This window comes from Panthera leo, chromosome B3 (genome assembly GCF_018350215.1).
Source record: "Panthera leo isolate Ple1 chromosome B3, P.leo_Ple1_pat1.1, whole genome shotgun sequence".
In the NCBI taxonomy this organism is placed as follows: domain Eukaryota; kingdom Metazoa; phylum Chordata; class Mammalia; order Carnivora; family Felidae; genus Panthera; species Panthera leo.
The window spans coordinates 67,570,032-67,597,380 of record NC_056684.1 but is presented as its reverse complement, the minus strand read 5'-3'; the positions used below and the strand labels follow the sequence as shown (position 1 = coordinate 67,597,380).

General features: G+C 39.7%; 1 long non-coding RNA gene across 1 annotated transcript; it reads right to left on the bottom strand.

Annotated features, from left to right (window-relative positions):
• Positions 1-10,387: 10,387 nt before the first annotated feature.
• On the bottom strand, positions 10,388-18,083 carry LOC122221217. Its single transcript, XR_006203132.1, has 4 exons — positions 18,001-18,083; positions 17,464-17,530; positions 11,934-12,075; positions 10,388-10,745 (listed from the first exon to the last, which is right to left on the bottom strand). It is a non-coding gene; the product is annotated as an uncharacterized LOC122221217 (long non-coding RNA).
• Positions 18,084-27,349: the final 9,266 nt, after the last annotated feature.

The following is a 27,349-nucleotide window of genomic DNA, read 5'->3' as shown; positions in this document are numbered from 1 at the left end:
TCCTCATGGGTAAAATAGGAAAAATAGTACCCATCATACAGGGTATTTGTGAAAATAGAAGGAAATGAGGTGGGTGGAGTGCATCAACACTCAACCCACAGCTGTCTCCCCTTGGTTCTCTTTTTCTCCCATATGGGCAGGAACCCTTAGGCCAAGCTTGTTCTTGATGCTTTTTCGCTCCTCCATTCTCCACTGCTCCCTCCCTCTCAGGCTTCCTTCCTTCTCTCCTTTCCCTTTGTAAGTATTAATTATAAGTATTGATTCAAATGGCAATGTGAGGGGAGAATGGAATAATATTGTTGGTCTGCCTTAAAGGAATGATGGAAAAGACCATGAACTTACAGGTAAAAGGGGATGAAAATGCAAAATCATGACCAGTTCTACATTAGCTCTTCCTCCAGTCATTAAATACCAGGCTTCGTGGGAAATATCTGGTTATATAAGACATAGTCTTTCTCTTTAGATGCTTATGATTCCACACATCTGAACAACAAACCTTACTTTAAGTAAGACTACATTGTGAAAAATTCAACCTCAAATAGAAATTCTATGGTCTGAAAGGTAATGGCCCTAACATAAAATAAGAACGATTTCCTGGGGGTACTCCCCTGCTGACTATAATAAGCCTTTGCCTTTCTCCTCTGTTGTTTCAATTTTTACTTTGATGGTTGCTTTATTTTTCTTTTTAAATTTTTATTTAAATTCTAGTTAGATGACATACAGTGCAATATTGGTTTCAGGAGTAGACTTCAGTGATTCATCACTTACACACAGCACCTAGTGTTCATCATAACAAGTGCCCTCCTTAATATAGCCTATCTCCCACCCACCTCCATCCATTGTTAAGGGTCTCTTGTGGTTTGTTTCCCTTTCTCTTTTCCTTCCTCCCATATGTTCATCTGTCTTGTTTCTTAAATTCCACATGAGTGAAATTAAATGGCATTTTTCTTTCTCTGCCTGACTTATTTTGCTTAGCATAATACACTCTAGCTCCATCCACATCATTGCAAATGGCAAGATTTTGTTCTTTTTGATGGCTGAGTAATATCCCATTGATTATATATACACCACATCTTCTTTATCCATTCATCAATTGATGGACACTTGGGCTCTTTCCATAGTTTGGCTATTGTTGATACTGTTGCTTGACTCTGATATTTGCTTAAAAGAAAACACTACTGGGGCACCTGGCTGGCTCAGTCAGAAAAGCGTGTGACTCTTGATCTCAGAGTCATGAGTTTGAGCCCCATGTGGGGTGTAGATATTACTTCAGTAAATAAAACTTAAAAAAAAAAAAAAAAAAGAAAATACTACTAGTGAATTTTGTCTTGCTTCCCCTCATCTTACAATTAACTTCAGAGGATATATTAAAAATGGTGGAGGTGGGTGGCACTGAAGAATTATTATGAGGAAATATCAACCAACTGGGAAAGAGAAAATACTAAGAAACAAGTCCTTTGGATAAAGGATGCAGTATTCTTAGATTCTCAACCCTGGCTACACAGAACAACTCGGGGAGAGTTTTAAAATGACCACAATTCAGATTCCATCTCTGACCAATCAAATCAGAATTTCTGGGAATTAGTACTTTTATAAGCTCTCCAGGTGATTCCAGTGTGCATTCAGGGTGAACAAAACACTCTGTTAGTTGACCAAGGGTAAGCATCACCTGTTAAGTAGATTGGTAAAGGAAAAGAGTCTAACTTTATCCAAGGATATGTCTCTCTCAATCTTGTTCTGTTCCCCAAGTAGGCCTTCATTCAATTTCCCAATTGCATCAAACCTTCACAAAGGCCCTTCCTTCCTCTATTTTTTCATCTATCCTATTCTAGCTCATTCCCCAGGCTCAGCTCGATGACTTTTCAATAAAGCCCTTGCTAACCTAGCCTGTCTTACCCTGTGCTTCTCCCCAGCATCTACTGTAAGTAAATAATGTATTGTGTAATTGTGTTTTACCTGTGTGCTTTGCTAGAACAGGAGTTCTCAAAGTGTTCTCCACAGGCCAAAAGCATCAGCACCCCCTGGGAATTTGTTAGGAATGCTCACTCTCCAGCCCCACTCCAGACCTACTGAATCTGAAACTCTGGGGGTTGGGCCTGGCATTCTGGGATTTAACCAGCCCCCAGAGTGATTCTGATGTACACTGAAGTTTGAGAAACACTGAGCTGGGGTCTTAACTCCTTGAGGGGGTAAAGATCTAGTCTGCTTTTCTTTCTTTCTTTTTTTTTTTTTTTTAACTACTCCATCCTCAGTGTTTGCCTCAGTGTTTTGTGAGAGGTAGCCCTTGAAAAATATTTCTTGGATGAATGAGTACATGGCCCAAGAGTGTGAGGTGGAGATCTCCATACCTGGAGGTAGGGAGCATGTTCATTTAAGCTACAGATAAACTCTACTACATAAATCCATATGTGTAGTAGGAATTTTTATTTATCCTCAATTGATGCTGTTGACAAAGGTCAGCATCGTTACAAAATATTAGAAGATAGCAAAGGATTTAAACAGTGAAAAGACAGGTTTAGAGGATTTGTTATAAGAGGAAAGACAGCAATGGTGACAAGTGCAGGAGGAGGGGCTGGCAGCAGCGGTCTCGGGGAGAAATGAGGGGAAGTGGAGGGAGAAGCCCTTTTAAGAAGTTTGAGGGAAATGGGGAGCTGGCAGCTGCCCCAGAGGGACAGGAAGACTCTGGAGACAGAAAGGGTGTATATGGAGGAGAGAGAGGGTGGAGCTCTGGAGGATGAACAGCATGAACAAGCCATTCCCAACAGTCTCCTACAGGCAGGTGGGCACTGGCCCTAGTGGAGACTTTGTGGCTTGTGACATTGCTTGCCAGGCAGCCACAGCCTCAGATAAAGTGGTTTAGGGCCCATTTATTTTCTAATTATGAAGAATTTAGAGTAGCCAAGCATCAAACAGGACCTCATGTCCTTGTTCTATTCATAGTGCCTGGGTTCTGGCTTGATCTTTGTTACCGTTATTACCCAGATCCAACACTGGTTTTTATCTTCATAAGTTGCTAGCCAGTGTACTTTCTTCTTCTGAGTCCTCCCATTCATTTATTTACCTACTGTGTATCTGACAGTACTCTAGAAACAAAGGTTTAAATTCTCCATTTGAGTCCTAGCCTCGAGCCTGGGTCCCCTCTTTCTGCAGTCAGAGTTCCCTAATGACAACTGTTGAGCAAATGACACCTCCTATCATTTCCAGGGGAGAAGTCCCACAGTGCCAGGAGCAACAGTGTGGATATCAACACACTCCATGGCTGAGGGTCTCCTAGAGAGACACAACTCACTCAGGCACTGGATGGAACAATGCTTTAGTCACATAGAGAAGAGGCAGAGCAAGATCAGCTTCAGTCGTGTGTACTGGTCCCCCGTGGCCAGCAGATCTTGTCCTGCGGCTGAGGCAGGGTGATGGTCTGCAAGCATCCTTGTCATACTGCAAGAGAAGGACCTGATTCCCTCCCCGCCAGGAAGAGATACAGTATTGACCCGGTGCCATATGACACACAGACTTAATCAGAACAAAGGAGCACACATTTAGTCTAAAACAAGAAAAGATATTCCCACACAATGTGATAAGCCCAGCACAAGCTGTGGGTTTATCTCTTGGTGAGGAAGTCTTCCAGGGCCAAAGCCCATTCTTACATGCCCATGGAGGAGTTGAAAGACTGCATGCTCATGAATGACTTTGTCAATGACTATCTTCCAGAAAGTTGAAGGAGGTCTTTGGGGTCATTCCATCTACTTCCCCATCCATACCACTTTGCCCATCATCTACTATGTAAAATTTGGCTGCCAGGCATCAGGAAGATGCTCCATTAGCCACCCCAGTTCCTATGCCATGTCTCAGTGAATCAACCCAGTTACCAGCCACCCTTGGGTCTGGTGAAAACAGCTAGTAGGCTGAAATTCTGACACAAGAGAGACTGAATATGCAGACAGACAATAGTAAGACCATATATGACAATAGGACTCTAACCCACAAATTCTGCAGCAACCAATCCAGGTACTAAACCTCAACCTATGTCTCAATCAGTCCAGAATGATTGGGTCTTGGTCAGTGACTGCCAACTTCGCTAGTTTTCATCCCTGCTTCCAATTCAGGACCAAGCAGAGTTTGCTAAATATGTTTTCCAAACCAATTACATAAGATGCCCCACTTCTAGTTAGCCAGCCTCTAGCTTTTCCATGCCAAAACCCTCCATTCAGAGCACACCTGAAGCCTTCTCTTTTTTACACTATAAAGCTTTTCCACTCCCCTACCTACTTTGAGTCCTGCCAAATGCCAGTGAAGTTGGCTGACTCTCTTGCTATAGCTAGCTGTGAATAAATAGCCTCTGTTTGTTCTCATTTTGGTGGTCTTCATTTATTTCCATACACTAGTGGACAGCTAGTTGGATGAACTTGGAATCATCTCATAGGTTTCACGGACTTGGCGAAATGAAACTTATAACTAGAACATGTTAAAAGTAGTCTGAAGGGAATAGAAGTACATTTTTATATTTTTTCCCAGTTTTCATTGAGTCATAATTAACATAAAACATTGCCTTACAGATTTACAACATAATGATTTAATATGTGTATATATTGCAAAATGGTTATGTATAATAAATATTGCATATGTACATGCTATCCATAACATCCACAGAATTTATCATTTAACTAGAAATTTGTACCTTTTGACCCCATTTCCCCTACCACACCCTGCTTCTGAACTACCAATCTGTTCTCTTTCTGAGTTCAGTTTTTTAAAATTCCACATATAAGTGAGATTATACAGTACTTGTCTTTCTCTGTCTGACTTATTTTACTTAGCATAATGCCCTCAGGGTCCATCGTGTTTTGCAAATGACAGAATTTCTGTTTTTTTGTGGCTGAATAATATTTCATTGTATAATTATACTACATTTTCTTTATCCATTCACCTATCGGTGGACACAAGTTATTTCCATGTCTTGACTATTGTGAATAATGCTTCCACGAACATGAGGGTCAGATATCTTTTCAAGATAGTGATTTCATTTCCTTTAGATATATACCCAGGAGTAGAACTGCTGGATCATATTGTAGTTCTATCTTTAATTTTTTTGAGGAATGTTCATACTGTTCCACAGTGGTTGCACCAATATACATTCCCATCCACAGTGCATGAGGGTTCCCTTTCCTCTACAATCTCTCCAACACTTGTTATCTCTTTTCTTTTGGAGCATAGCCATTCTCACAGGTGTGAAGTGATATCTCACTGTGATTTTGATTTGTATTTCCTTGATAATTATTGATGTTGAGCACATTTCCATGTACCTATCGGACATTTGTATACATTCTTTGGGAACTGATCATTCAGTTCCTCTGCCTATTTTTTTTATCAGATTTGTTTTTGTTGTTGTTGTTGTTTGTTTGTTTTGCTATTGATTTGCATAGAACTGAATTTAAAAAATATTTAAATTGTATGGAAATTCATGGCAATGTGAATAACCATACAGCAAGGAAAATCTGTCTAGGAATAAAAGGAAAGGGAAAGACACATGCTGTTTCTGCAAAATATGCTATAGACCATCAAGCCAGGTTAAACATAGTATTTTCATAATATAGGTTATAAAACTGGCAAAAAGACAAATTCTAGTAAAAGATGTAACTATGAAATATGTACTAGAAATTAAATTCTCTTGAAAGTAGAGAACAGATGCATTTCCTCTTTGCTTTGCTAATATTTCAGGAATAAAACAAAACCACAAAACCCAAAGATTGTGTGGAAGGGGGGAGGAATCAAAGTTAATAGTTATATTCTTTTTTTTTTTTTAATTTTTTAATGTTTATTTAGTTTTGAGAGAGGAAGAGAGACAAAGCACAAGTGGGGAAGGGGCAGAGAGAGAGAGGGAGACAGAATGAGAAGCAGGTTCCAGGCTCTGCACTGACAGCAGAGAGCCCGACGCGGGGCTCGAACTCATGAATCGAGAGATCATGACCTGAGCCCAAGTCCGACGCTCAACCAACTGAGTCACCCAGGTGCCCCAATAGTTATATTATTATTAGAAAGTTTTGAAAATATGGGAGGGACTAAATGAATTGAATTGAATTGTACTGAATTGGAGAATGCACAGCTTTGCAAGCAACAGACTAGCAAAGACGGCTGGATCTAGGCAGAGTTTTCCTATAATAGTCTTATAAAAGTCAGTTGGATCACTGTTGGAGATTTAACAGCCCATCTTTTTTCCCTTCTATTGAGCATTATAGCTTAAAATGTCCTTACATTTACATATAAAAGCACAGAGGTCTAAAGTTATGTCATTTTAGCATATGGTCCTATTTCTAAAATGCTAATTTTGGTAGATATTTTAGGCAGTTAGTGCTAAAGCTGAAACAAGAAAAGCCATCACCTACATTCTACAAGAGTCATATTTCCCACTTAGAGTTAGTGTTTTCAAATTGCCCACACTTCATTGCAATCAACTTTTATTTTCTGTTGTCCTATTATCACTTTACTGAATCAACCTAGGAAGCTTGTATTAAAAAAAAAAACGAAAGAAAGAAAGAAAGAAAAAAGGAAAAAAACATTGTTGCTCCTGATTTCAGCAGCTCAGTAATCTGTCCTCTTTAACTGGATGGAAAGAAATGAATCTTGAGATAAGGGGCTAAGTCTTAGGTCACCCAAAAGCATCACTCAGCATGCATCCATTCCAGAATTTCAGCTATATCTGCACTTTAATGTAACAGTCACTGATATGAACAGAAGATATTACAAGAAGTATCTCAGATCATATCTGCACCAAGCAAATTATTAGCATTTGCAGATTGATTTTTGTTCACTGAAAGATGGAAATTATTCTATTTTTTTTTTAACGGGTAACTGCAGTTTGCTTAATAAATATTTGCAATCATTGACTAAATACCTGGATATCAACGATGTGTAAGAGAGTGCTTGCTACAATAAAACAGGCTGAAGGAAAGATGGAAAGTTTATTCTCCAAAGCCCCCAAGTTTTTAAATGTATTTCCTGTTTCTACCTATAAATGTTTCTTAGAGGCATCCAATCTATGTATTTTAGAATGCCATAAAAATGGCTACATTTTTGTTCATTTAGCACAAGTTCTTTGAAACTTTGGCCAAACCAATTAAACTTTTTTTTTAAATTAAAGTAAGTATTTCTCCAGGGGCAGCTGGGTAGCTCAGTCGGTTAAGCGTCTGACTTCGGTTTAGGTCAAGATCTCACAGTTCGTGGGTTCGAATCCCGCATTGGGCTCTGTGCTGACATTTCAGAGCCTGGAGCCTGCTTCGGATTCTGTGTCTCCCTCTCTCTCTGCTCCTCCCTGGCTCACACTCTGTCTCTGTCTCAAAAATAAATAAACACTAAAAAAAAATTTCTCCAATGTGTTTTTTTTTTGGGGGGGAGGTTGTTAAGCTATCTGAAAAACAAGTTTGAAGCAGCCTCCAGAAAGCACAACCTGACAACTTGAAGTTCTCAACTTGTTAGTATACACCAGCATCTGGTATCTGATGAAATGCTCACTAGGATGTTACCCTTTCCACCAAAAGTCTCAGTTCTCCATGTACACAGTACTTCCGTGTCTAGGAGGCTAATGACCATGAAATACACCATTGATTCAGCAACAGATATTTGGGAAAAAAGAAACCACTCTAGAAAATGTATAATGGTTATAAATGTTACAATAGAGAGAAGGGCACACCTTAGAATCCAGGTAATATAATATTCTCATAAACATGCATGTACATACATACATATTTTTTTCTCATAAGCATACATATATATATTTTAATCTCTTTCTCTTTCACACACACATGAACACACACATCACCTATGTGGGAAAACCTCCAACATCACAGTAAATATATTTCGATCTCACATCCATGCCATCAGGAGAAGCACACTTCTCACATAAGTGATACAATCTCACAGATTGGGTGCCATTTTCCATTCTTTAAATATTACAGTGCAAACGATAATTTCAGTGTGACAATATCATGGGGAATTTACAACAGTCAGGACATTCTAAATAGAACAGTGAAGAACTTCTAAATATCACATGTATGCACAATGCCTAGGTATAAACAGTAGCGGTGATCCTAACGTTGATTTTTATTGTGTTTAGAGGCACTTAAATCATATGACAAATGAAACTGCATTATTTTTATGTTGATTTATATAACTTTAATTATTTAAGGCCAATCATTTTCTAAAACTCAAGAAAGAGGTTATATGTGACATTTTGAGGGGAAAGTTAAACATGGCTCCTAACCACAGGAGAAAAATATAAGGCAAAGGATAAAAGATAAACACGCACAGAAGATGACATAGCCATCTGTCAGCCTCCCAAAGGACATGCTGGTTTTCATGATGCTTTTTTCTGTTTTCTTTTTCAATGCTTTACTGGGCAGCATGCTGCTCAGTTAGCAACTGTCAGGTATAGGACTGAGACAGACACTACTGATAACTGACTTTAGGTATACCTAATATATAAGCTGGTTTGTCCTAACAGATTTGGGACAACAGTTAAACCTTTAAAGCACAGGTTTAACCCCAGATAAGAATCTCAAAGCTACCCAAGATAGACTTTTTACATATATGTACATATAGTTACATATATTTCACATATAAGGCAAAAGGTGGTTTAGACAAAATCATTAGGGAAAGCAAAGAATTCTGGTTCCAGCAGATAATGTACCAGAATAAGCTTAAACTATCCCATGAAAAGCAGCTAGAAATGCCGGATAAGCTAGAGCAGTAATTTTTTATAAGTGTATAGAAGCCTCTGTAAGAAACAGAAATCCTTAGATGCTAAAGATGAAAAGAGAACTGAAACCCTGACAGGTAAGAATATGCTCTGATACAAATAATCTTATTAAAATGGGCAGAAGACATGAACAGACATTTCTCCAAAGAAAATATCCAGATGGCCACCAGACACATGAAAAGGTGCTCAACATCACTCATCATCAGGGAAATACAGATCAAAACCACAATGAGATATCACCTCACACCTGTCAGAACGGCTAAAATCAAAGCCACAAGAAACAATAAGTGTTAGTGAGGATGTAGAGGAAAAGGAACCCTGGTGCACTGTTAGTGGGAATGCAAACTGGTGCAGTTACTCTGGAAAACAGTATGGAGGTTCCTCAAAAAATTAAAAATAGAAATACCCTATGATCCAGTAATCACACTACTGGACATTTACCCAAAGAATACAAAAATACTAATTCAAAGGGGTACATACACTCCTATGTTTATGGCAGTATTATTTACAGTAGCCAAGAAATGGAAGCAACCTAAGTGTCCACTGATAGATGAATGGATACAGAAGATGTGGTGTACATACACAAGGACGATCACTCAGCCATAAAAAAAAAAAAAAAAGAATGAAATCCTGCCATTAGCGACAACATGGGTGGATATAGAGAATATAATACTAAGCAAAATAGATGGTTACCAGAGGGGAGGTGGGTGGGGGGATGGGTGAAATAGGTGAAGCAGATTCAGAGTATACTATCTTGATGAGCACGGAGTAATGTATGGAAGTGTTGAATCACTGTATTGTACACCTGAAATGAATAGAACACTGTATGTTAACTATGTTATATATATATGTGTGTGTATGTGTATATATATATGTATATACATATATATGTTATACATATGTATGTATGTATGTATATATGTATATGTGTGTGTGTGTGTGTGTGTGTGTATATATATATATATATATATATATATATATATATATATATATATAAAGAATATGCTCTGATAAAAGGGCTATTCTAGAAAATAGCTATCCATTGCAGTAACCCGAGAGCTTGAGTAATTTTTTCCTTTTATGTTGAATTAAATTTCTATAAATCTTATCTTAGAATTACAAATCTGATGTGCACATATTTTAAGTGTGTAACTTGATGAGTTTAAAAAATGTATATATCCATGTAACCGATCAAGATATAGAACATCTCCACCCCAGAATGTTCCCTTAGGCCCCCTTCCAGACAGTCTCTACATCCACAGACAACAGATTCCTATCACCATGTTCTTGAATTTTATATAAATGGAATCATAATGTATGCATTCTTTTATGAATATCTTCTTTCAAAAATGACACAGAAAGATCCAGATATCTACACATAACTATGCCTAAAGGGGCTGCTTAAACCTGACAAAACTTAATAATGACAAAGGGTGTTTTTTTTTTTTAATGTTTATTTATTTTTGAGAGAGACAGAGTGACAGAGCATGAGTGGGGAAAGGACAGAGAGAGAGGGAGACACAGAATCTGAAGCAGGCTCGAGGCTCTGAGCTGTCAGCAGCACAGAGCCCGACGTGGGGCTCGAACTCACCAACTATGAGATCATGACCTGAGCTGAAGCTGGACACTTACCTGACTGAACCACCCAGGCGCCCCGACAAAGGGTATTCTTGAGAATGGCAATCTACACCCTACTATATCATAAAAGGAATACAGAGGATTCCAGTATCAATCTCATGTTCTGTCTCATTAATAAGCTGTTGGATCCACTTTAACCAGTGGTATGGATCTGTGTGCAGATATTGACTTTCTCTTCAAAGATCATAGCTTCAAGATTTGGTCTTCACAGGAGGTACTTTATTTATAGATCACCTTCAAGCATAGAGCCTTTATTATTTTGCTAACCTGAGAAATCCTGCAGCTTGATGTTTCTCACACAGGTTTGCTGGACCTTCTCCTTTGGAGCTGACGACCAGGTAGGCTTCATTCTGTTTTCCTGGGACAGATATGGAAAGGCTTGGATATCTAGTTTCCTTATAAAATATCTTTCTGCTTGATGAAGCTTTTGGTAACACCTTTATGCTTCCTCCAATCAGCTACTGCACAGAACTTCCATTTAATTAATTTTCTTTCAAAATTATGAGGGTTACATACACTGCAAGCAGCCTCGAGTAGCAGGAGGCTGTGAGAGGGACCCAAGACTGGTTTCCTCTCACCCCTTCTAAAGATGGTGGTGATAACAGTGGCCTAGAAATGTTATGGCATCTCTTAGGCTCTCTGGATATGGGAGTTAGTGAATCTTTTTAAAAAGATGCTGTAGAGAAGCTAAGATATCCAACTGTGAATTCCCCACCTTTGAGATTTTGTTTTGCATATCACTGCATTCAGGTGAGTGAGTATTTGGAGCTTACTAGGTAATGATTGATGCCTACCCCGAGCAACATATAAAGCTGTGGGACAGCTGGCATCCTTCAGATGCTCCAAACAAATGAGCACAGGATTGGTAAGCTGCCCCTGCTGAGTTGTTAAATGGGGCTGTGCTAGCTTCCCAGGCTTGAAAAGAAATGCAGGCAATAACATCCTAGCAAAGCTTGGCCCACATACCAAGCAGGTGACCTTAGCTGATGAGCTCTCTCTCAGCTCCTCTCCCCATGTGAACACCTGTCAATATATGCACCTCTTTTCTCCCAGCGGTCAAATTTTAGATGTTTTAGTTAGTCTGCAATGGCAAGGGTCTTCCTTGTTCGAAGCTGCAGGCAGGATTTAATCATGGTTGCTCAGGGCTAGAATGGCCTTAAAGGTCTGGTTAAATCAAGACTGCTGGGATTCAGGCTTATGCTAGGTGACATCTTAATCTAAAATGACACTGGACACCTTCTCTATCACAGCAGATGAAGGACAGAGAAGACATTTCAGTTGGGCCAAGGTGGGAGTGGGAAGGAAAAGGAAGGTGAGCAATGGCTCCTGACCCATGCAGGAATGCAGGCATCAAGGCTTAGGGCGAGGAGAAAACAGGCCAGTCAGGACAGGGGACTGGGACAGATGTGGGGAAGGCAGTGAGAAGTTCAAGGCCTCGGACACTGGGAGATTACAGTGAACAGTGGTAAGAAGGAGCAGAACAGGACCCAGGGAAGGGTGTGGGCCATGAGCCAGAAGCAGAAGAGAGGTCTCTGAGCAGACTTACCCCAGCAGGCACCACCTTAACAGGAGGTGGCTACTGTGCAGATGCCAGAGGCCTCCCTCTTGGCCAGGGCTGTGGCGGCTGAGGAAGGGGTCAGCACTGGGCAGTCATTCATCCTGTTTTGAAGCCAGATCTCTAGTCATTTCTGAAAAAAGAAAAAAATGAGGAGGAGCTGTGTTTTTTCCTTCAGAACTGATACGAATGACCCCATTATGTGTTGCACTAATAAAAGGAAACCCAATCTAAGAGCAGCCAGTGTGGGGCTGAGGAATGAATGCTACTTTAACACATTTTGTCCACCTGTGATGCTGCTGACAATATTGGCAAAGGATAGGTAAGGTTAGTCCACCAGCAACATGTAAACAATTGTCAAGGCATCACTACCCGCAGAAATACATTTCAGAAAGCTGAGTGGGGCTTTCACTCATTCAAGAGGCCAGAGGGAGCCAGTTTACACAATACACATGTTTTGGGAGTAGATAAAAATGGATTTCTCGGCAGGCCCCTCTCCACACCCCCAGCACCTCCATCTTGTTTTTGGTGGCAAAGAACTGCACACACCAGCCAGTCCCTCCCCTTTTGCAAAATCTGGGTCCACCCTTCTGGGTAGCACCTCCATGTATGAGCCAGTCACAGGCATATGCTCTGTACTCAAATATCCTGTTTCAAATCATGGCTGCATCATTTACTGGCTGTATAAACTTTGGATGTGCTTCTTAATTTAAGCTTCAACTTCTTCACTTACAAAACAGAAACTATGGTACCATAAGGTCATTGTAAGAATCAAACTTAATCATTTATGTAAAACACATAAAACAGTATCTGAGGCATAAGTGCTCAATAAATATCATCATCATCATCATCATCATCACCATCGTCATCGTCATCATGATCTAAGGTCTTTTCCCCACTGAGATTACGCCTGCTCTGTATTTTTCTCCCTCAACTCGCAGGGACAGAGCTGGGGAACAGCAGCCCTATCTCATGTGCTTATACTGGTCTGCTGAACCAAGGTATACCCAAAGAACAGCATTCCAACAATACCAGAGCTAGAAAGGGACTTTTGTTTTGTTTAGAGAGAGAGAGAGAGCACAAGTGGGGGAGAGGGGAGAGGGAGAGAGAGAGAGAGAGAGAGAGAGAGAGAGAGAGAGAGAGAGAAGAAGAAGAAGAAGAAGAAGAAGAAGAAGAAGAAGAAGAAGAAGAAGAAGAAGAAGAAGAAGAAGAAGAAGAAGAAGAAGAAGAAGAAGAAGAAGAAGAAGAAAGGAGGAGGAGGAGGAGGAGGAGGAGGAGGAGGCGGAGAAGGAGAGTGGGGAAGGGGCAGAGAGAGAGGGAGAGAGAGAATCCCAAGCAGACTCTGTGTTGTCAGTGCTGAGGCTAACATAGGACTCCATCCCACAGACGAACTGTGAGATTATGACCTGAGCAGAAACCAAGAGTCCGACACTTAACCAATAGCCACGGGTCAAGGTGTCCCTTGACTGGATCTTTTTGAACATTATAAACCACGCAATAAAGCAGGTTTGGATGGTACATATTTATTATACTATCAGTCTGTCTAATGGAAGGGTGTGATACACAATTAGGGTGTCCTAAAAATTTTTAGCTAAATGATTCCTTAACTTTTTTGACTAGCAAATCAAGTCATATGCCCCTTCTTCATATCAGGTGGCTTCTAAACTGCTGGAAATAGGAGAGGCCCTCTGGAATCCATCTAATGTGGGAGAGAAGAGAACATCCATAGGCAAGTAATGGTAACATCATGTGGTAAAGCCACATTTGGATAGATGATAATAATGGTAGTGACAGCTACTGTTTATGGGGTTCCCACTGTGTGTCTGGCATAATACTAGTCAGTTACCATAACTCAATACATTTAATCGTTATAACAACTCTTTAGGAAAGGTGTTGTTACCCCAATTATGTAGATGAGAAAGCTAATGCAGTGTGGTTCAGGGTCACCCAGTTAGCAAGTGGCACAGCTGTTTTATCAACTTTTAATTTAGGTCTGCCTGACTTTAAAACTACTAATCCACACTGGGTGGCTAGGAGGCTGGGAGAGGTAAGAGGGTAAAGGTAAGCTAGTAAGAGCTGGTAAGCTGTTAAGAGGGTAGCTGAAGAGTGACTGATTGATTTCACAAGGAAGAGAGGTGAAGCATCACAAAGGAGATGAATTTGGCCTTCTAGAATGAGTTAGGTGAACAGGAAAGAAAGAACATTTTAGGGGTGCCTGGGTGGCTCAGTTGGTTAAGGATCTGACTCTTGATTTTGGCTTAGGTCACGATTGCAAGATTTGTGAGATGGATCCCCCTGCCACCCCCCAGTTGGGCTTTGCACTGATGGTGCAGAGCCTGTTTGGGATTCTCTCTCTGCCCCATCCTTGCTCTTGCGTGCTCTGTTCCCTCTTTGTCTCTCAAATTAAATAAATAAACATTAAAAACAAAAACAAAAAAGAAAGCATTTTAGCAAGAGGCCATAGAAGCAAAGATATGGAAGCATGTTGGATTTGGGAAACTGTGACAGACTGGCACAGTGTGATGGTGGCACTGAGCATACGGAATGGGGCTACAGTCCTTGTAAGTGGATTAGTGTGTCCCAGCACTGGTACGACCACCTCACTTCACTCATAACCTCCACTGTGGACCATGCTGCCTTGCCCCATCTGACACTGCATTTCCAGTCTGTTTCTGCTTTCCTCAACTCCTGATACTGTGCCACCTGACACTTAATACTGCCCTTCTGAGAACCCCCCAGCTTCCCTTCCTGATCATCATTATCCCTCCAACAAGTCTACTTCCAGAAATTCCAGACAATTGACCCATCCAATCTAGCTTGAGACGAAGGACATTATCCATGTGCTATCTGCCTCCTAGTCCCAGAACTGGGCTTAGACTTTACCCTGTAGGTCAAGAGTACTTAATGTGGGATACATGGACCAGATCCATGGAATCATGAACCACCAGAATTCTAGGAAAAATACCGTCACTGAAATATTAAAGGAAATTAACGCTTTCATTAGATTCCCAAAGGGAATACTTTCTCAAAAGATCAGAGACCAAAAATCATGCACTGTTCAATAATGTAGCCAGTAGCTACCCATGACAATTTAAATTATCTAAAATTAAATAAAATTAGAAATTCAGTTTCTCAGTCTCACTAACCACATTTCAAATGCACATGTGGACGTTAGTGCAGATTATAGGACATTTCCGTCATTGCGGAAAGTTCTATTGGACAGTACTGGCCTAGATAATGAGGTGCCACTGAGGGCGGTAAAGAGGGGAACCACATGTGGTGTAAAAAGCTAGCTAACAGCAAATGGAGGACAGATTGGGGAAGGGTAAAGCCATTAGTCAGGGAGGCTCTGGAAGGAATGGATTTCATACAGTAGGTTACAAGTGTGAGTAATGGAGAGGAGGTTACAAGTGTGAGTAATGTGTCTCAGTACTTGGGGAAGGTCTGGATGGAGGATAGAGGCAGAGAAAGAAGTCAAAGCCAACTCTAAGCTTTCTAATTTGGAAAATGCCCACACATGTTCCTCTCTGGCCTCCCTCTCCTTCTACTGCCCCCTCGTCCTCCTTAATACCCTGGGCCATATCCTGGGTCCGGACCCTCACCTCACCATCTTCTCTGCCTAGAATATTCTTCCTCCAGGAATCCAAATGTCTTCTTCCCTTACCAGCATGAGTGACTAGGAGATGGGGAGACAGTGACTGTCACAGAAGCAGGTGTGAGGGTGAAAAAGCTGATGAGTCATTCTGCTGATGTGAGTCTGAAGGGGCCAGTAAAATGCTGAGTCATCACAGATCAGTGCCAAATATTCACTGAGGAAGGGCAGACAGTCACTACCAGGGCAGCATCTGGAAACAGGTAAAATTGCTCTCTCACCCCAGGTACTCAAGGCCCTCAAGTATTCACCATCATCTCAATCTTCTCTCAGGAAATGTCCTGATAAACTCAGCAATACTAAGTGCTAAAACACTAATGTGTACAGTATGTTAGCCAACTCAAATGTTTTTCATTTGAATGTGGGAAAGGGTTCTAAGCTCTAAGACTGAATCTCTAATGGTGGATTTTTATGCATTGCTTTCAAATCTAGTGAGAACACATTTCCCCTACGCCTTCTACTCCTGATGCCTCATAGGTGGCCTTCCTTATGAGCTGACTAAAGCAGTTTGTGAAGGGCATTTAGCAAAGGGTGGACAGACAAATTCTTTGTGACTAACTCTCCATTACTCAGAAAATGTAAATGGATCAGAAGTCCCATCCCCTCACCCTCTGAGCATGTTGGTAAGCACAATGTTACTGTATAATGCGAAAATTTCCAAATAGAACTAAACTCAGGTCTATAAATACACATGATTAAGGCTTCAAATATAGCACTGCTTTATTTTCATGGGGGCTATTTCTGTGTGGTGATTGCCTGGCTGATTTGCAATTTCAGAATACAAATGGCTTTTCTCCATAGCTAATGGGAAACTTGGCAGGGTGCTGTACAGCCAGGCCCTCCTGAAAAAGTCTGTTAAATAGTGGTAAGTGCTCTTCTTCTGGATTACATAAGCAGAGCTGACAAAAGGCAACAGTACAACCCCAGAGCCTGCTAAAATGAGATAGTGTTTGTTTGGTTTCTCTTCTTATGCTAGAGGAATACCAACTCATCTGGTAATAAATCATGAAACGATCACAAGCACTTATCCCTATGATATTCTAAACTGAATATACTATGGTACAAATTAGGAATAAATGCCAATGGAGATCTCTCTGACACTGCATTCACAAGTAACTAAAAAATGTTTCAATAAGAATGATGTAAATAAATTCATAACCATGGGGACTGAACCAAAAATCAAGTGCCTGAAAGCAACAAACTCTACGGCTGTTATAGGCAAAACACTGAGTAGATTTTATTATCTCCATCTAATAGGGAGAACAGTATAATTATGATCTATAGTGATCTCAACACCATGAAGCAACTTTTCTAATACCACCACAGACAGTACAACCTACCTCTGAGCCAGGCCCTTGTAGATAGATACAACAAAATGATTATATTTTGAAGCAGTTTAGAGAATGATGCGCTTTGGAGTCAAAGTTCAAATCCCAGTTCTCTCACTTATATATTTTCTGACTTCGGGGACACCTGGGTAGCTCAGTCGGTTAAGTGTCCGACTTTGGCTCAGGTCATGATCTCATGGTTCTTGAGTTCAAGCCCCACGTCGGGCTCTGTGCTGAGAGCTTGGAACCTGGAGCCTGCTTCAGATTCTGTGTCTCCCTGTCTCTCTGCCCCTCCCCTGCTCATAATCTGTCTGTCTCTCTCTCAAAAATAAATAAACATTAAAAAAAATTTTTTTAAATAAATATTTCTGACTTTGGATAAATAATGGTTAGAGAAGTTTTCTCAAATGTATATGGGGATCTTAAATACCTATGTCTTAGGGCTATTGAGAAAATCAAATTAGAAAGCATGTAAAACCACAGTATCTGTCATGTTGTAAATACCCAGTAAACATCTTTAATATATTGTCTAGAAGTCTACCTTCAGTGTCTCTTATTGATTTGTGGGCCTCCTCTTCCTGGCTCCATGGTCTCTCTTCTTGGAGAACCTTGTGTGAAAGAAACAGATCTAGCTAGAGTAGATTTTCTCATCAAGATACAAATTTAGGAAAAGAGGCAGAGTTAGTGTGAAGTAAATAAAGGTTAGGTTTTAAGACTCCTCTCTTGGATGGCCCCTTCTAAGACCTTATACCTAATTTTGTATTCATAAATTTGCATCTTTTTTCTTAAATATGCCCTTAAAATTGTATATGCTTTGGGCCCACCAAAACTCAGAAGTGCTCCTGTCTATTGCATAAGCTCTAAGCCCAGCTGGCAGCAGGTCTGACCCAAAGCTGTGGATCACAGGGCTGGCCCTGGGTGTTCTACTTTCACTTTCTGCTAATGAATCCCAGGATTGGTCAGAGATCAGGGATAAGGCCACACTTGCAGGCGGGGTCTAGAGGTTCCTTGATGAAGAGAAAAGCCAAGGGAGATTGATGTGGGAAACAAAGGCAAATGAAAAATTAAATTTCCTTACTGCCTACATCCCATTGATAAGGCCTTGAAACAGGCAGAGTGATCTTCCTCTGGGAGCTCAGCTACCTTGATGTTGACACTCTGGTAAGAACAAAAGGGAATCTTAGCCCAACTCTCCAGGATACTGTGAGTCTACTTTAAACATATAAAAATTCCTTTGGAAATTTTCTTTATGTCTACCCTCACAAGATATATGTTGACAATCATACTCCAAGCTTATGCCCCCCAATCTGAAGGGTCGCATGACTGAGTTTTTGCTAAATGGTAATTCATGGCCATTTCCTAACAGCAGCTAGCCCCTCAAGGTCCTGGAAACCTTGTTTCCAAATTCCTTAGAAACTTACTCTATCCCTAATTCCCTCCCAACCTGAAGGTATATAATCAGTCACCTGTCACAACCCCAGCGCAGCTCTTTCTGTCCACGGGTTCTGTCCTCGTGCTTTAATAACACTACCTTGTTGCACTAAAGATGTCTCAAATATTCTTTCTTGGCCATCAGCTCTGAACCCAACATTTCAAACCACATCAGTATCAGGAATGAGGCAGGGTGTGACCAAGCTGAGGATTAAGGATAATTTTTCAGCAGAGACTTAAAGTTTAGTAAAAGAAATAAGGTATTACAAAAATAGGTACAATAAGGCCTTAAATCAATGTTTCTCAAATGTGATCCAGGCTGACTCTGATTCAACAGCTTGACCAATACAGAAAAAGCTAGATTAAAGAAAAATCTGCTAGCAGTTATTAGAAACCTGCTGAGATACCCAGGATTTGAGGGAAGGAGAGCTTACTGAGGTCATCCCAACTTTTGGCACATTATTTTACTCCTAGGGACATGCAGTGGACTGAATGTGTCCTTCCCAAATTCATATGGTGAAATCTGAAGCCCCAGTGCCATGGTGTTTGGAGGTGGGGGTGATTAGGTCATGAGGGTGGAGCCCTCATGAATGAGATTAGTGCTCTTACAAAAGGGACCACAGAAAGCATTCTTGCCCTCCTTCCAACATGTAAGGTCACAGTGAAAAGACTGGGTCTTCACCAGACCCCAATGTGCTGGCACACAGATCTTCGACTCTCTGGCCCCCAGAACTGTGAGAAAGAAATGTGTGCTGTTTGAGCCACTCAATTCATCTTATTTTTGTCATAGCAGCCCAAATGCAGTAAGATAGGGCATTTGGCAATTCTTGGTGCAGGGCAAACAGCTAAGAAGTCAGCAGGAACTTGATGGGACTGGGAAGATAAATACTGAAGTCTGAAGCTGCCAAGGCAATTGTAGAATCAAGATCCTAGACAAAAGTGGGATGCAAAAATGTGAGCCCACCACCAGCATCAGTTTTCCTCAGGCTATTTACTGATTAAGTCGTGCAGGACAAGAGGCTTGGAAGCCAAACAAATTGGGTAAAATAGCAAAGCAGAGTTTGGGGTTGTTTCATAATGCTACGGAGACAAAAACGGAGTTCAGAACTAGCCAGGGAAGACTGACTGAAAAAATATCCCAGGCCTTCACTTCTAGAGTACTACATCCTAATACTGAGGGTGAGACAGAGCTACTCTGATATTCCCAGAAACAGCAAGCCAGTCTGGGAGAGGTGTGGCCCCAACTAGATTGAGGCCATCTGTCCCCTGGCTGTGAGAGAAGAGGGTAAGCCCTCTCTGTGGGGAGAAAACACCAACCAGAGCCAATGCAATGTTTCATATACAATGTCAGTCACTCATTAGAGAGTTGTGTGTACCACTAAGAATTTAGTGTACCAGATACATTAAGATAACTATGATTTATATGTTCCAGAAAAATACAAGACAGAGAGTTCCACCAAAGCAATGGAATTTGTTGGGGCACCTGGGTGGCTCAGTTGGTTAAGTGTCCGACTCTTGATATTGGCTCAGGTCATGATCTTGCGTTTGTGAGACTGAGCCCCACATCCGGTTCCATGCTGAGCATGGAGCCTGCTTAAGATTCTTTCTCTCTCTCTGCCCCTCCCCCGCTCACGCTTGCTCTCTCTCTCTCTCTCTCTGAAAAATAAACATTAAAACATTTTTTTAATTAAAAAAATAAAGGAAGACAACAAAATTCAAATATTCAACAATATAACATTTGTAACTTCCAAGATCCAATAAAAATTTACCAGGAATGTAAACAGTAGCAATTTTGGCCCATAACCAGGAGAAAGAAAACAATCAACAGAAAAATGCATCAATGCAATTCACCTCATTAACAGAATAAAGGAGAAAAGCTTACAATCATTTGGATGAATACAGGAAAAAAATTTGTTAGAATTCAACACTCATACATGTTGAAAAAAAACACTTGGCAAACTAGGAATAGAAGGAAACTCTTGAAATCTGATATTGAGTATCACAAAACCTATAGCAAACACTGAATAGTGAAATATTGAAAGCTTGGCTCCTAAGATTGGGAAGAAACAAAAATACTCATTCTGACAACCTCTATTCAACATTGTGCTGAAGGTCTTCAATAGGCCAATGAGGCAGAAAAGGGAAATAAAAAGCAGATAATTAAAAAGGAAAGAAAGCCTTAAGATTATAAACAGAAGCCAAACTACCATTTTCAGAAGTGACATAATTATGTATGTAAAAAATCCAAAAGAATCTATAGTCAAACTCTAAGAAATAATCAGTGAATTAAACAACTTTACTACATACTAGGTCAACATACAAAATTATATTGTATTTCTATATATTAGTAACAATTAAAAACTGTAATAAAATGTCATCAAAAAGCACCATTTATAAGAACATACAAAAATCAAAAACCTAGGAATAAATTTAATAAAAGATGGTCAAGACCCTCTATAAAAAATTATAAAACATTATTGAGATTAAAAAGCTTAAATGTAAAGTAGTACCACATTCTTAGATTGTAAAGATGTCAATTTTCCCCCACATTGATTTATGGATTCAATGTAATCTCAGTAAAAATCCCATCAAGTTTTGTTTGTTTGTTTTTTTGTAGAATTGACAAGATGCTTCTAAAATTCATACAAAGATTAAGAAAGGCCAGTATCTTGAAGAAGAATATAGCTGCTGGATATACACAACCAAATATCAAGATTATAAAGTTACAGTAATTAAAACAGTAGAATGCTGGCACAAGAAAACTATAAAAATGAAATTTTAGAAATAGACCCACACATAAACTATCTTTTGATTAATAACAAAGATGACATTACTGTGTAGCAAGGGAAAAGATGGTCTTCTAATAAATAGTGCTCAACTGATCCCTACGTCATATCATACAGACAAACCTATTTGAGAGGGCAGACACATAAAGTACATTCTGTATGATTCCATTTATATAAAGCTCAAAACCAAAACTAATCATGGCAGAAGACAAAATATTTCTTTGGATAGGGAATAATGATTGGTAGGGGGCTTGCTAGGGAATTTCTGGAGCTGGTAATGTTCTGTTTCTTGATTTGGGTGATGATTACAAGATTATATTCACTTTATGAAAACGCATTGAGTTTGTTCACCTGACTTGTGTACTTTTCCATATGTGTAATATACCTCACTAAAAAGTTTACTTAAACAGAAAAAAGCGGTCTGTACATGGCTGGCATCAGAGCCAAAGAAGTTTATGCATTTCACAAACAAAATACCCTCCTTCTATTGTCATTTTTTCCTAAAAATAAATGTCAATATTTCACACGATGTTTCTAAATGTATCCCTTAGGATCCCCAAATGCCTACTGGTATGTAGCACTTTCTGCAAGGTCCCACTAACTTAGGAACTCCTCATAACTGATACTTTCAATCTGTTGTGAGATTGCCAAATGTGATGTCAGAGATCTTTGCATCCATTTGACCTACATTTGACATTTCAGACTAGCCAAGTCAAGGTCAGGTGATTCTTGTAACTTAATTCTAGACAAGGACCAACAGTTTCACTTCACATGCCCAATATTAATAGTACTATGGCAATTTAAAAGAACTATGTGACCAATTTAATTCCTTAAGTATTGATGACAGCTGACATTCATCACTTCAAAGCGAGGGCTATATTTCTACAGAGGAGACACATTCTCTACTTGCTCAGATGAGCCCATTCATCTACTAAGAGTCCAAGTAGAAGGGCACTTGGGTGGCTCAGTTGGTTGGGCATCTGAGTAGGCTCAGGTCATGATCTCACAGTTCGTGAGTTCAAGCCCCACATCAGACTCGGCTGCCAGTGCAAAACCAGCTTTGGATCCTCTGTCCCTCTCTGCTCTTCCCCTGCTTATGCTCTCTCAAAAATAAATAAAACTAGATCAAGAGTTGCAATGGTAGCTCCTAAAAACTTATCACAATTGATTTTGTAATTGTATAAGAGCGTCTTGCTTTGAATTATTTAATAGAATTTTACTCCTGGGAACTTCAATTCACATAGATTTTCTTACAGCTCCCAAGTGCTCTAAGACTGGGTGTAGTAGGTACAGTTAAATTGGGAGGCTGAGCCAGTTGGTGTATAATGTTAATTGAAAGTGCAGGTTTTGGTAAATCTTATCTTTCCCTTTATTGTATGTTACACTTTAAAACTGTTATTTTACCTCTTCTGACTGTGCTTAAAAATAAAAAAAGCTTTAGCATTTCAGAGGCACAGATTATGTACTAGAGTTCCTTCCCATTTTATGTTTCTTATACCTTTTTCAGAACAAAACAAGTATTAATTTGGCTTTTACCCATAAATATAAACTTATAAACATCAAAGCATGTTTTCTATAGATCTCTCATCTTCTAGCCTGATTTTTGGCAACCTCATATCCTCTCTGGAGTTCTAACACGAGAGGAATTCTTTAATAAGCCTGCTTTACTTATGTGCGGGGTGTAGGTATTGCTCCTTCTACTTTGTCTCGAGCAAATAAGTTTGTTTGTTTGTTTATTTTTGAGAGAGAGAGGCAGAGAGAGAAGGGAGACAGGACATCATGACCTGAGCTAAAACCAAGAGTCAGACACTTAACCGACTGAGCTAGTTAGGTGGTCCTCAAGCAAATAAGTTTAAAGAACAGCATGGCACGGGATTTTCCAGAAAGTGGGAAGGTGGTTCTACCCCAGTTCAATTAACTATGGTGTCCTAGGCAAATCACCAATGCCTTTGTGTTCTTACCTACAAATTAACGAGGTTCTTTCTGGCATTGGTGCCTATCACACAGTAGGCTCTCAACAGTAATGCACAAGAATTAAATTCTTTCAAAGACATCTTCCAGCTTTTTTGTATATTTAACCCAATTAATTTCTGTGAAAAGTAGTAAACCAGCAAAACAAAATGCAAATTAACTAGGCCTACTCCTGTTCCACTATTATTCTCGGGCCAGTCTGGGATTAGAAAACCACACTGGAAGGTACTCCGGAAGCAAAGGGGTAATGAGAATACAGTAGTACAGGAAGCACACTTATTCATGAACAACTGAACTAAAAAGGAAAAAAAAAAAGACCTTCCCAAATGGCCAAAATGAACTAATGAACCAAAGTAGAAAAAGATAGTATTTGATACAACCAATTCTTATCCAGAACTTTTAATTTTTTCAAAATGTCAGTAAAAGCAGTTTCTCAAAACAGCTGTTTATACTAAACCAGGCATCTCCCAAGAAGCAGCAGCTACCACTGAGGCTCTTGAATTTAAATGCACTTCAAGAAGAAGTGTTAGGTGAGTGTATTCTGTAAATTAAAGACAGAGAGGAGAGGCATGGTGGGCACAGTCATCTCTGGAGATCAACTGAGAGGATTCAACATGTCTAATGCAAGGTAACTTTTGGGGTCCTTTATGTTAAATGTTCTCAGGAAGGAGGAGTTTTGTCATTTCCTGTATTTGCCTTTATTTTCTTGTATTATCTCTGGCCTACCCTTCTTGCCCATTCTTTTCCCTTCTCGAAACTTAAACGTTTTGAAGAAACACGCATTTAAAGGGCTGAGAAAACAAGACATATTGGAAATAAGAACTTTTCTTTCACTGCTTGGTAAGAAATGAGAAAGGTCTAGTGTGAAATACTGGAGTCTAAAATTAAAATCTAAACAGAGAATGCTCAGTGACCTTTTCTTAGGAGGCTTACATGAAAGAATGTCATGGCACACTGATCAGATTTGTATTCATTTGCATTTTCAGGATGTTGCTATTAATACATGACACTCAACAAATTACACAATATGACATTTTGTACCAATCACTTCACCTCTAGTTTTTTCTTCAGCTCTGTTACTTCAGCCTCTGGTTAATTAGGAAAAAAAAGTTAAGAGCCTTTTTTTGTTTTTGTTGTTTTTGTAGGGGAGGAAAAATTTTACCTTGACCTTTTTAGGGTTGGTGGCTGGGGCCTGTGAATTAAACCAACAAAAGACAGGTTAATAGAAGAGGCATAAAAATGTAACTAATACTTTCAACTTTACATCCATTTTGGGTAAAAACCCCAAAGAAGCTGTTAGGCTTAGAAGTTTATATACCATCTTAACAAAGAGGGATAAATGCTGAAGCAAATAGGCAAACAAAAAGGGGCTTGGGGCTTTTAGAAGTGGCCAATTGGGGGCAAGTAAAAAATGCGGAAATGGATGAAGAGAAGGGTGATTTTAGTAAGGTTTGTTTATGTGGACTCAGCTGAGTGCCATCTGTTTCCAGTAATAAAGGTTACTGTCCTCTTCCTAGTACAGAAGAGAGGGGACACCTTGACAAATGAAAATTTATGTCTCTTTTTTGAAGGGATATTTATGCCCTGAGTTTTGGCAGAAGCAGAGGACAGACAGTTCTTCCTGCATCTGCTGCTTCTCAATGGCCTTTAGCTCAAAATAACCCTTATGCCGAAATGGCACATTTCAGGGTGCCATATTATAATCCCCTTAATTTTCTAAGGGGGAAATCAAAGTTCAAATGCTCTGGCAAAGATATTGTTTCCCAAACCGTGTTCTGCAGTTAGCTCTCTAAGATGTCTTATTTAAAAACAAAAACAAAAAAGTTGTATGTTCAAAGAATTTGGGAAATGCTGAGTTAAACATGGTTTTTTTTTTTTTTTTTTTCCAGCAGGAGTTCTCAGGACCTTTAATTAACTAACAATGCACTATGTTTCTGCAAAATGGGAATAATTCACTGTGTTCCTCAACCTTATTTGACCATGGAGCATGTTTTTCAAGACTAGTGTTTTCCTGTAACATATGTTGAGAAGTAATGGGATTAGCCACCTTCGTATGTAATGCAGAAGTTTGAACAGCCATGGAAGTTAAGTATAAGCCAAAAGATGGGAAAACTGAATAAAACTGGCACAGTATCAGTCAGCAGTAACCATGCTACATTCTGAGTCCTGTTCCAGGGGACTAAGCTCTGGTTTGTGTCCCTAGGAAGCAAACCAAAGTGTGCAAAGCTTCTGGATCCCATTGAATTAAATCCCCTCCTCGGACACTAAAGAGTACCAACAGATGAAGAAAAAATGGTCTCATGTGTTCATTCCATCCTTGGCTCAGTACAGCTCCAGTTGCATTATTCTTAAACATCTATTAACATGATTGCTTCATAATTACAAAGGCTAACTGCCAAGCCTTTTTCACAGGAAGCAAGGCACTGCTTATCTTTAACTGCTCTTCTGGCTCACGCAAAAGGGTCAGCTTTTTTAAAAAAATCTCATCTTATGTTAACCGAAGAAACATCTCTAAAAATGTCATCTGAGTGGCTGCAAGATAAAAAAGAAAAAGGACATTTGAGGCACAAAGCTAACTAAATGCGACAATCAGATGATTTGGGGTGGGGTGTACAGGATTCAGAATTGACGGAAGTGATCAATACATCAGAAGCATGATGGAACCTAGTATCATCCCTCTGGTTATTCTGTTCTGTCAGAATTTTCATTTCAGCAGAGACCATCTTCAGTATTGTGATCCTCAATATACTGATTCTCACTCCCAACCAGTAAACTTGATCTTTGATCCTCAAATGTCAGCTGCTGCCACATGTCCCCTTCATCATCTTCCATGTTCTCAGAATAGGGGCAAAGCTAAGCACCCAAGACAGAAGACTGGTTGGCAATTATCTTCTATTGTCTCAAAAATGTGTGTGTGTGTGTGTGTGTGTGTGGGCGGGGGGGGGGGGGGGGGGGGCGGGGAACGGAGAGAGAAGGGCTAGTATCTGCTGAACACCCACCCAGGTGCCAAATATTTTCACAAATATTAACAAATTAATTGTCATTAACAGACCTTTTTCCAATTTTGATAATAAAGAAAACTGGGGCTTAAGTTATAAAATGTATTCAAGGTCAAACCAAATATTGATAAGCAAATGAGGTAAAATTTGAGCCAGGTCTGCAAGAGTCCAAAGTCTATTTTATAGTATCATGCAGTTTCCTGATCATAAAAAAACCTCCATTTATATAGGAGCACAAATGACCCACTTATGCCATTTTTCTCGGTACCTAGCACAACATCTCAACTTTTATCATGACACTAACTTCAAGAGCCCTGATAATGTTTAGATCCTCTCATTCATTTGCCTAAATCAATGGAGCTATTTATTCTCAACTGCTGGTAATGAACTTTCTTAACTCAGCATTTTGTGGAAAAAAGTCTAAATACTTGAATTGCTTCATTTCATGCTCATTCACTTGCACACATCTTTTTGGTCTGCTTTTAAAAATAGTTTCCAAAATCATGACATATTCAGATATGGCAAACAGGATGGAGGGCAATGAGAACACTAGTCTGAAATGGTCACATGGCTAGAGTACCTGTGTCTGTTGTAATCCCAAATGGAAAACTCTTGAATTTATGAAGCAATCATGCTTGTGTTTTTGACTGAAAAAAAAACAAAACAAAACAAAAAACAATGAACAAAACACTGCCCTAGGACTATAGACTTGGATTCTAACCTGTTCTTCCATAGTTGCCACCTTAGTTAAGACTATCTGACTCAGTTTCCTCATTAATTAAAATAAAAATAGATCTCTTAAGTTCGTTTAAAAATTCCAAAATTCTATAGTCAACTGCAACTCACTGATCGTTCCTGTGAATAAACAATTTAAAATAATTCAAATCCTGGGGCACCTGGGTGGCTCAGTTGGTTAAGCGTCTGACTTCAGCTCAGGTCACGATCTCGTAGTCTGTGGGTTCGAGCCCTGTATTGGGCTCTGTGCTGACAGCCTGCAGCCTGCTTCAGATTCTGTGTCTCCCCCTCTCTCTTCCCCTCCCCCGCTCATGCTCTCTCTCTCTCAAAAATGAATGTTAAAATTTTATTTAAGTAATTCAAATCCCAACACTATCATCCCTTCTAAAATTCCTTTGACAAAGGCAAAGGATTCACCCATCTTCCAGTTAAATTTTCTTTTTATCGTGACTGAAAATCAAGCAGCAGAGAAAAAAGTAAGTCACTAGCTAGACAGAGTGATATA